This window comes from Erpetoichthys calabaricus (genome assembly GCF_900747795.2).
Source record: "Erpetoichthys calabaricus chromosome 1 unlocalized genomic scaffold, fErpCal1.3 SUPER_1_unloc_22, whole genome shotgun sequence".
In the NCBI taxonomy this organism is placed as follows: Eukaryota; Metazoa; Chordata; class Cladistia; order Polypteriformes; family Polypteridae; genus Erpetoichthys; species Erpetoichthys calabaricus.
Window position 1 is genome coordinate 2,888,908 of NW_026261588.1, and position 11,038 is coordinate 2,899,945.

Consider the following 11,038-nt stretch of genomic DNA (forward strand, 5'->3'; position numbering starts at 1 on the left):
GGAAATGGTGTCTCGCAATTCAACCGTTTCACAATTCGACCCTAGTCCAGCAACGAATTAGGGTCGAATTGTGGGGTACCACCTGTACTTGTTTTAAGAGTTTGCATCATGTTATCTGTAATTTGAGTATTAATAATAGTTTACTTTTAGCTTTTTTATTGTAGACCACACATATGTACACATCTATGTTATATTAAAGTTTGCTTCCGAAATCTACTCTCCAAGTGTTTCAATTGACAGTGTGCTAGGGATGCCTGTTATTCCTTTTTTTTTTTTTTTTTTTTATTTTATTAATTTTCATTGTAATCATTCCATACAAACAGATCAATTAATAACCCAACAAAATTGAAAACAAATCAAACCCCACCCCTGAGAAGGAGAGCTTAGCCAAAGGAGAATTGCTTAGGGCTTTTTAATAAGGCAACATTAAACAAAAGAAAGGGAGAAATAAATATCTATGTAAATAAGAGATGGAGAAGGGAGTTAAAGAGTTATTTCTCTTATTCTAAAAAAATATTGATTAGATCCTGCCAGGTTTTGAAAAAATTTTGTACAGATCCTCTGAGAATTTGATTTTTTCCAATTTCAAATAATATAAAACATCGGTTTCCCACCGACTTATCAAAGGAGAGTTAGGATTCTTCCAATTTAACAGAATAATTCTGCGAGCCAAAAGTGTAGTGAATACAATCACCGTTTGCTTGTCCTTCTCCACTTCAAGTCCGTCTGGAAGAACACCGAACACAGCTGTTAATGGGTTAGGAGGGATTGTGACCCCAAGGCTGTCTGAGAGGCACTTAAAAATTTTGGTCCAAAATGATGTTAGTTTGGTGCAGGCCCAGAACATGTGACCCAGTGAGGCAGGAGCTTGGTTGCAGCGTTCGCAGGTTGGATCCTGCCCTGGAAACATTTTGGACAGTTTTAAGCGAGACAGATGAGCTCGATATATAATTTTTAGTTGAATAATTCTATGCTTTGCGCATATGGAGCTCAAGTGAATTCTCTGCATTGCTACCTTCCACTTCTTTTCTGATATATTGATTAAGAGATCTTCTTCCCAATGTCCTCTTGGATCATTAAAAGGTAGATGCCTGTTTTTCCTACACAACTAGATGAAGTCCTTCAGTTTCCTCTCCTACAGTCGGTATTAGCGAATATTAAAAATAAATATAAAAATGTGTGTGTATGTTTGTATGATGATCTTACAGCTTGCAAAAGGAATCACACATTTGCTTTACGTATCACAGGTTAAAGTGACAGCAGAGCACACCAGCCGTTTGCTTTCTGAATTTTCTGATGACACTGGAAGCCATGAACTGTCACTTTATCAGGAGACACCTGAGTTGTCACTGAAAGTCACATTAATACAACATGAATGACGCACAATTTGACAGCTGGAAAGAAACTTGGAAACTTGCAAAGCAGTGCTTGTGCGGACATTTTGGTAAGTAAAGCAAAACTTGTAAAATACAACTAATTAAAAGTAAGTTGTTGAAAAACTAAAACTAAATAGAATGAAAATCTAACTAAATAAAACTAGAAAATGATAAAAAAAAAAGAAACAAAAAATCACAAATATTTTAAAACTAGAAACACTGACAGTAAAAGATCTTTCAAGCTCAATGCCTGCGTTTATTCACTCAGACGTCCCACAGTCATGCCTGCCCCTCACAGTAAATCTCATGGTGTCACCCGTGTTGTGTTCCATGTTGTTCAAACCCGTTTCAGAGATGCATTGACTGGCGCTTGTTTAGTGGCTCATCTAACGTTATCAATCTCAGGATGGGCAGAGCTGTGTTTAACTGGACTCAGACCTCGATGGATCTCATCCTTGTTTTTCCAGCATCTGCCATTGCAGACCAGAACACCAGAACTTTAAAACACTTTAGACGAGAACAGGCCATTCAGCCCAACAAAGCTCACCAGTCCTATCCACTTATTTCTTCCAAAAAAACATCAAGTCAAGTTTTAAAAGTCCCTAAAGTCTTACTGTCTACCACACAACTTGGTCGCTTATTTAAGTGTCTATTGTCCTTTATGTGAAGAAAATCTTCCTAATGTTTGTGCGAAATTTCCCCTTAACAAGTTTCCAACTGTGTCCTCGTGCTCTTGATAAACTCGTTTTAAAATCACCGTCTCGATCCACTGGACTAATTCCCTTCATCATTTTAAACACTTCACTCAGGTCCCCTCCTCATCTCTTTGAATGCTCAGCTCTTTTAATCTTTCATCCTAACTCATCTTCTGTAGTCCTGGAATCAGCCTAGTCGCTCGTCTCTGGACCTTTTCTAGAGCTGCTATGTCCTTTCTGTAGCCTGGACTCCACAGGACTCCAGATGAGGCCTCACCAGTGTGTTATAAAGCTTGAGCAGAACCTCCTGTGACTTGTACTCCACACATCAAGGCGCTATATAACCTGACATTCTGTTAGCCTTCTTAGTGGCTTCTGAACACTGGCTGGAAGTCGATAGCTTAGAGTCCACTATGACTCCTAAATCCTTCTCATAAGGTGTACTCTCGATTTTCTGACCACCCATTGTGTATTCAAACCTAACATTTTTACTTCCTATGTGTAATTCTTTACATTTACTGACATTAAATTTCATCTGCCACAAATCTGCCAAAGCCTGTCTGCTATCCAAGTCCTTCTGTGATGATATAACGGATTCCAGATTATCTGCTAATCCACCTATCTTGGTATCATCTGCAAATTTCACCAGCTTGTTACTTATATCCCTATCCATATCATTTATATATATTAAAAATAGCAGCGGCCCTAGCACTGACCCCTGCTGGTCACCACTCTTAACATCGGCCAATTCTGATGAGGTTCCTCGCACCATCACCCTCTGCCTTCCTGTGTCTGAGCCATCTACAAACATCACCCTGAACTGCCACTCACAGACAGCCACATTTGTAACGCCTGGCACAATAAGCCCACTCGGTGTCTGCAGACGTGGTGTATTTATGCTTGATGAACTAGAAAAGGTAGATGTTGTATCCACACCATGTTACAAACGTAAGACCTCCCTCCATTAATCACATCGAAACAAACGTGTTAGGTTGGTGTTTGGATGCTGAGGTACCCACCGATGCTTCTTCTAAGCTGATTCAACCAGTCCAGACCAGTTTTCTGTGCTCATCCCTGTTCTGAACCCAAGAAAACCGATTTTCATAATTCAGTGAAATGCAAACGCATGAACAGTAGGCAGCCACGAAGCCATTTGGGTTGTTGTCGTTTCACTGCGGTGTTGAGTCCTTCTCAGAAGTTTATTTTTCTTTGTTTTTAATCTTTCAAACGTCAGCAGGATTTCTTCTTTCAAATGCGATAATCCATCTAAGAACTAAGAACATGAGTGTCGATTTGTCACTGCAGTTTTCTCTCTTCTGCTTTATTCATAACTTCAATATTTTTTTCCAAGTTAAGTGGTGACATTTATTTAATGCTTAGCACAGACTGAAGTGTGGATCTCTGAAAGTGAAGATGACGCCATCAGAAGCTCTGCTTGAAGCCTTTTCTCAAAGTTATACCTTTTTGGGTAAACTAAACTTGATTTCCTTCTTAGTGAATAATAATAATAATAACAAAGGAGGGATTGGTTATGTGTGATGGATGCAGATGGACTTGCATATGTGAGATAAAGGATGCAGGTGAGTGTGTGAGTGTGAGCCAGGCTCTTTCGCAGTGTCACTGATTCCCTCCACTGCCTTCTTGTCCATCATTTTTCCCGACCTGTCACCAGCTCTGGCCTCCTGTAACTGTCATGCCAGATCCACCCCATAAGTGACCACCTCTCTTCTTAGATTAGATCTGCTTCCATGGCTTCTGTCATCCAAGATGGACTTCCCTGTCTGACTACAGCCAAGATGGCCTCCCTGTTCAATAGGATTGTCACCAAAGTCTGGATCCCAGATGGCCACTGCCTCTCAAACTGACGAATCAGGTAGAGCATAGAGGGTGGAACTTCTGTGAATTCAGATACATCAGAGGCACACAGGTGGCACCTCCACCAAACACTCAATGCCGATTGGTACAAAACACCTGTCAGTATTACGTTGATGTATTTAGGTGCCATCTTTTACTACTCACTGCCAGCCACAGACACACACAAGCGCACTCATCCCTGGTTTACTCTTCTCCTGTAAACTGCAGGTGATGATGGAGGGTGGCTGGTGAACATTTGTAGGAGCAGAAGAGCTGAGTATGGACTAGTGTGGAACGTGTGTGCAGAAGAAAGCAATTTGCCTTACCTTAATAGTGACAATTCTTCAAAACTAGCCAGTGACAGAATGACAGATATTTTGAGGGTATGATGTTAGATACAGTCATATGAAAAAGTTTGGGAACCCCTCTTAATTCTTTGGATTTTTGTTTCTCATTGGCTGAACTTCCTTTTAACACTAGAATTACCAGAGCCTACGAAGAAACTCGTAGATCCATCCCACCTTAAATTGCGTCTTAAATCCGTTTGCACCTCTCCGCCAGCGTCTTTTGTCATCTAAATGTACTGATAAACACAAGCTGCTAGCAGCCAGCTATTCCATCCCCTCACCGACTTAGAACGTGCATGAACTTCTCCCAGCTCATGCCTTGCCTTGATTTGATTATCTGGGATTGAAGTTGAGTTTTAGAGTGGAAATAATAGATCATTATTTGGAATACACGCATTTCATGTGTGTCGCGTTTCTGCAGTAATCTGTGTAAACACATTTTTAAAACAGAAACGTTTTTTATATTCTAGTAATAAATGACAAAATGTAGGCGTAAACTATATAATGTATGAAGCCTGAAGTCCAAATATCAAAGAAATACTTTCACAAAAGGTACCAAAAAAAAAAGCTGCCACCAAAAAAAGCCGCCTTAGTGTACGACATTGACACTCATTTACTGTGACTGCCGCTGTGGTGCAATAGTATCAGTTGCTGACTGGTAATCAGAAGGTCACGAGTTCGATCCTGTATGACTCCCTTTTGAGAAGTGAAGTGTTCTTATTTTTACTATTTTAGAGTAAAAAGATACATTTGATTTCAGTCTGTAACAGCCGGTGTAATTTATGATATTTGTAAAGGTTAGCTTTGTGTTTTTTTTTAAATTCCATACAACCGCGTGTTTTTTTCCCCCACAATCTTGTCAGTCCCCCACGTGTTGCTGTATGCTGTTTCTTTTGTACTCCAGGACATGCAGAGGAAAGCATACACCATCTGCAGCCAGATGTTCTTGCAGGTCTTTGGAGGTAATCTGTGGGTTGTCTGTCACTATTCTCACAATCCTGCTCATATGCCGCTCCTGTATTTTTCTTGGCCTGCCAGACATGCTGGTTTAACAGCCACTGTGCCTGTGGCCTTCCATTTCCTGATTCCATTCCTTACAGTTGAAACTGACAGTATAAACCTCTCAGATGGCTTTGTGTAGCCTTCCCCTAAACCATGAGACTGAACAATCTTTGTTTTCAGATCTTTGGAGAGTTGCTTTGAGGATCCCATGCTGTCTGTCACTCTTCAGAGGAGCGTCAAAGGGAAGGAAGCACAACTTGTAATTGACCACCTTAAATCCCTTTATATCTCATGATGGACACACCGGTCTATGAAGTTCAAGGCTTAATGAGCTCATCAACCAATCAGCATTGAGCAGTGACAGGCATTCAAATCAGCACAATGACAAAGGGACCCACATTTGTGCACAGCCAGTTTGTCACATTTGATTTAATTTCATACAACTAAATACTGCGTCACTAAAAATCTTTGTTCGGAAAACACCGCAGTACTCCTAGGAAATGAAAGACAGACCACTGTTATCTTTATTGTTGAAAGGAGAGTCAATTATTATGCAGGCTGAGAGGGGTTCACAAACTTTTTCATATGACTGTAGTTTAAAACTGGTTTAGTATACTCTTCTACAACTTTATTATTATTCATAAAGAGGTACTTACATATAAACTTAAATGCACCTGTAACCTATACAGTGGGGAAAATAAGTATTGAACGTGTCAACATTATTCTCAGTCAATATATTTCTAATGGGGCTGTTGACATGACATTTTCACCAGATGTCAGTAACAACCCACGTAATCCATACATACAAAGAAATCAAAACAAATAAGTCAATAAACTATGTGTAATAAAGTGGAATGACACGTGGAAAAAGTATTGGACACGTGCAGAAAAGGAGGTGCAAAAAGGCCTGGAAAGCCAAGAAATATGGAAAATAAAAATTTATGTATTAGCATAAATAGACATTTGTCGGCACGGTGGTAGTGCTGCTGCTTTATAGTAAGGAGACTGTGGAAGATTGTGGGTTCGCTTCCTCCCTGTGTGGATAGCGCTTTGAGTACTGAGAAAAGCACTATATAAATGTAATGAATTATTATTATTTAAAGTAATTAGCAGCTTCTGAAGCATTAGATTTAGCATAATTTAGACATGACAAGCAAATAAGATATTTCAAGCAAATAGTTAAATAAAGACATTAGTCATATTGCATTTTCTAGTTAAGCTTGAAGCAAAATTACCAAATATTGGGAAAGGAAGGATAGAGCAGGAAGAGAATGACGCACAGAAACTACTTGAGGACAACAGAAGGGGGAATAAAGAGAACACCTGTTGTCTGAAGGCCAGGAAGCAAGAAATGATACCAATGACGGAATACAGAAAAATGGTCAGGGTAGGTACATGAGAAACCAGCTGGAATAAGTGAGTCAGCAGAAACAGCAAAGGCATTGTTACAACGAGGTCAAGATGATGTAATGTATGGAAAGTAAAATTAGTGTATTCATGTATTCATGTATTACCAACAAAGGCTCACTGTTCCTGCTGGTTTCTCACGTGCCTACCCTGACCATTTTTCTCAATTTCATCATTGGTATCATTTCTTGCTTCCTAGCCTTCAGACAGCAGGTGTTCTCCTTATTCCCCCTTCTGTTGTCCTCGGGTAGTTTCTGTATGTCATTCTCTTCCTGCTCTATCCTTCCTTTCCCAATATTTGGTAATTTTGCTTCAAGCTTAACTAGAAAATGCAATATGACTAATGTCCTTATTTAATTATTTGCTTGTCATGTCTAAATTATGCTAAATCTAATGCTTCAGAAGCTGTTAATTGCTTTTATGTCTATTTATGCTAATACATAAATTTTAATTTTCCATATTTCTTGGCTTTCCAGGCCTTTTTGCACCTCCTTTTCTGCACGTGTCCAATACTTTTTCCACGTGTCATTCCACTTTATTACACATAATTTATTGACTTATTTGTTTTGATTTCTTTGTATGTATGGATTACGTGGGTTGTTACTGACATCTGGTGAAAATGTCATGTCAACAGCCCCATTAGAAATATATTGACTGAGAAAAACATTGACATGTTCAATACTTATTTTCCTTGCTATATGTACTGTATACGTGCTGATAGATAGATAGATAGATGTGAAAGGTACTATATGATAGATAGATAGATAGATAGATAGATAGATAGATAGATAGATAGATAGATAGATAGATACTTTATTAATCCCATAATATGAAAGCTTGCCTATAGTGTTGCCATAATTAAGCCTTGAATGCTTAGGGAAACTTGTTTATTCTGTTATTTCAGGCGGCTGTGTTCTTAAAGTAGACTCTCGCTGCTCATTAACTCACCTCCTTCAAAGAACACAACGTCCTCGATTCACAGAAATTCAAAACAAAGCAAGTAAAAGGAGAGGCAGGCCGGCCGCTCTTTTAGGCTAAAATCAATTGTGACTTTTCTTGACTCACTATTTATAATCCTAAGGTTAAAATGTATTATCCCTAATCTTAATATTAAGTGACAGCCCTGATGTTAAGTCATTAAAAATGGGCTGGATCTTAACCCTATTGGTAGTTCCATAATCATATTTAAATATAGCTTATGACTTTATGGTGTATTTTTTTAGTATTTATATTTTAAGACTATTTATATAGCTTATTTTTAGAAACCATATTTAAAGTATAATTTATAGGAGATATCCAGATTGTTTTATTATTTTATGGTTTTTATTAGGGTTATGAAAGGTCTTTTTTAGAAATATTATTAACACTATTTTACAAATTTTATTTATTTATTTAATTAGAGAGTTCTGTGACTATATCTAGAATTAGTAATATTAAATTGTAATACTTCGATCTGTGTGCCTGTATATTCCCCATTGAGGAGTAACCTCACTATACCAACGTGCACCAGAATATAATGCATATTTTCATATATGCAAATCATCAACTTGAAGAATATACTTTTCTATACTTGTGTGGGTGACTGCCGTGTTCGCACAGGAGCAGCTGACGGCGACCCCCAAATAAAAATCATTGTGGTGAGCGGGCACCAACTGTGGTGATTGGCACAGGTGTAGCTTAACCATTGGGTCTGCTTGTGCTGCGCTAGTCAGTCTCTCTGCATAAAGCAGCTCTCCACATGCAGATAAGACATCATAAGGCAGCTGTATGAGGGCAAAATTACACAACAATACAAGTGGTAAGACCACCAATGATGTATGAACTTGAGACATGACCATTAAAGAAAGAGCAGAAGAAGAAGATGTGATGGATGTGTGGAATTACAAGAAAAGGACAAAATCAGAAATGAGACGATCAGAAGTTCAACAAAAGTGGGCAACATCTAAGAAAGGACAGGAAAGCAGACTGAAGTGGTCTGGAATTGTGATGAGGAGAAAAGAGAGATGGACATTGAGAAAGAAGAAAGCGAGGAAGGCTGGAGTGAAGAATGATGGATAAAGTAAGAGAAGATTTGAAAGAAAAGGGTCTGACAGTCGAGGAGGTGCAGGACCGAGCAGAATGGAGAGGTTTGATCAAACAGAACGACCCCAGATAAAAGTGGGAGAAGAGGAAGAAGAACCCTGGTTACCTTTCAATGAAACCCTTGTCACACACAAGCGATTAGGGTAGCAGTTAAAGGACCCGATGAGCAGCGCGAAAACACAACATGGGGGACTAAGACAGTAAGTTAACAACTCTCTCTTTATTTTAACAGGGAAGACGAAGAACAAAACCCCACGGCACCTTGAATTTGTCTCAAATGCCTCGTCCAGACATCCGAGCTGCTTCCGCAGTAATCCCAATACCTCCTGATGACTGCACCTCCGGTCGCTTACAGCTGACGTCACCACTGTCCCAAGGTCCTCCACGTCATCCTCCCAGCATTCCTACTTCAGTCTTCCATCACATAAATTCTTCCGTGTTACCACCATTCCCTGTCAATTGTATCTTCCAAACCTGACCATGACAGCGAACTCTCAAGGTCTTACTGTGCTTTACGGTACACGGGGATGGAATCCCCAACCCTTAAACTGTGTTTTGTGTTTTTCTTCACAACCCTAAGTTGATCCCACCCACCTGACGCAAAGAGACCAGATAAATGAATGAATCTGAACCAATTTAATAAGAACAGTTTTATTTATTTATTAAAGAACATGCATAAAATAGAAAGATTAAAAGTTAAATGCAAAGCACTGTCTAATGTAACACTTTAGCGTTGATGCCTCATTTCACTATTAGCCTTTGTAATAGAACTAAAATATCAGTAATAAAGGAAATAATATTCTTCTAACAATTCAGCAGTGATAACACCGATTCAGATGTTCAAGTCTAATCTTTCATAAGCAGGCTGTTTATATGAGTGCAGAACTTATTAAATACAAAATGCATATAGATAAAAATATGTGAACACTCAGTGGCCACTTTATCAGGTACACCTGTTCAACTGTGTCTTAACCAAATATCTAATCAGCCAATCACAGGGCAGCAACTCCAAGCATTGCTGGTGTAATAGTGTGGGTTGATGTTTTCTTGGCCCACTTTGGACCCCTTATTACTAATTGAGCATCATCTAAACGCCACATCCTACCCATGTCTTTTTGCTGACCATGTCCATCCTTTTATGACCGCAGTGTACTCATCTTCTGATGGCTCCAAGGATAACACGCCATGTCACAAAGCTCAGATCATCTCAAACTGGTTTCTTGAACATGACAAGGAGTTCACTGGACTCTAATGGCCTCCACAGTCAGCAGACCTCAATCCAGTAGAGCACCTTTGGGATGTGGTGGAATGAGAGATTCACATCATGGATGTGCAGCCAACAAATCTGCAGCAACTGCATGATCCTATCATGTCAATATGGACCACAATCCCTGAGGAATGTTTGCAGCACCTTGGTGAATCTAAACCACGAAGAGTTATGGAAGTTCTGAAAGCAAAAGGGGTTCCAACCCAGTAGGTACGAGCAAGGTGTACCTAATAAACTGGCCGGTGTATGTATATTGTTCATGAAAGAATAATGTTTCATAAGCAGGCTATCAAAATGAGCACAGAGCTTATTAAATACACAGACATAAAATATATATGTGTACACTCAGTGGCCACTTTATTAGGTACACATGTTCAACTACCTGTTAAAGCACACATCTGAGCAGCCAATCACAGGGCAGCAACTCGATGCATTTCGGCCTGTAGATGTTGTCAAGACAACCTGCTGAAGTTCAAACTGAGCATCAGAATTGGCAAGAAAGGCGACCGAAGTGACTCTGAACGTGGCACGGCTGTTGGTGCCAGACGGGCTGGTCCGAGTATTTCACAAACTACTGTTCTACTGGGATTTTCACACACAGCCATCTCTAGGGTTTAACAGGGAATGGTCTGAAAACGGGAAAATATCTAATGAATGGCAGATGGGCAAATGCCTTGTTGATGCCAGTGGTCAGAGGAGAATGGCCAGACTGGTCTGAGCTGATAGAAAGGCAACAGGAACTGAAATAAGCATTTGATACAACCGAGGTGTGCAGAAGAGCAGTTGTGAACACACAACACATCGAACAGCAAGAAACCACATCGAATGACACTCCAGTCAGCTAAGAACAGACAACTGAGGCTACAATTCACATGGCTCACCAAAATTTGACAACAGAAGATTGGAAAAACGTTGCCTGGTCTGATGAGTCTCAGTTTCTGCTGTGACATTCAGATGGTAGGGTGTCACAATTTGCCGTCAACAACATGAAAGCATGGATCCATCCTG

At 39.6% G+C, this 11,038-nt stretch overlaps 1 protein-coding gene across 3 annotated transcripts in view; it reads left to right on the plus strand.

The window, feature by feature from the left end:
* Positions 1 to 11,038, plus strand: part of LOC114669326 (zinc finger protein OZF-like) — a 523,681-nt gene that overhangs the window by 174,192 nt on the left and 338,451 nt on the right. The window lies entirely within an intron of this gene.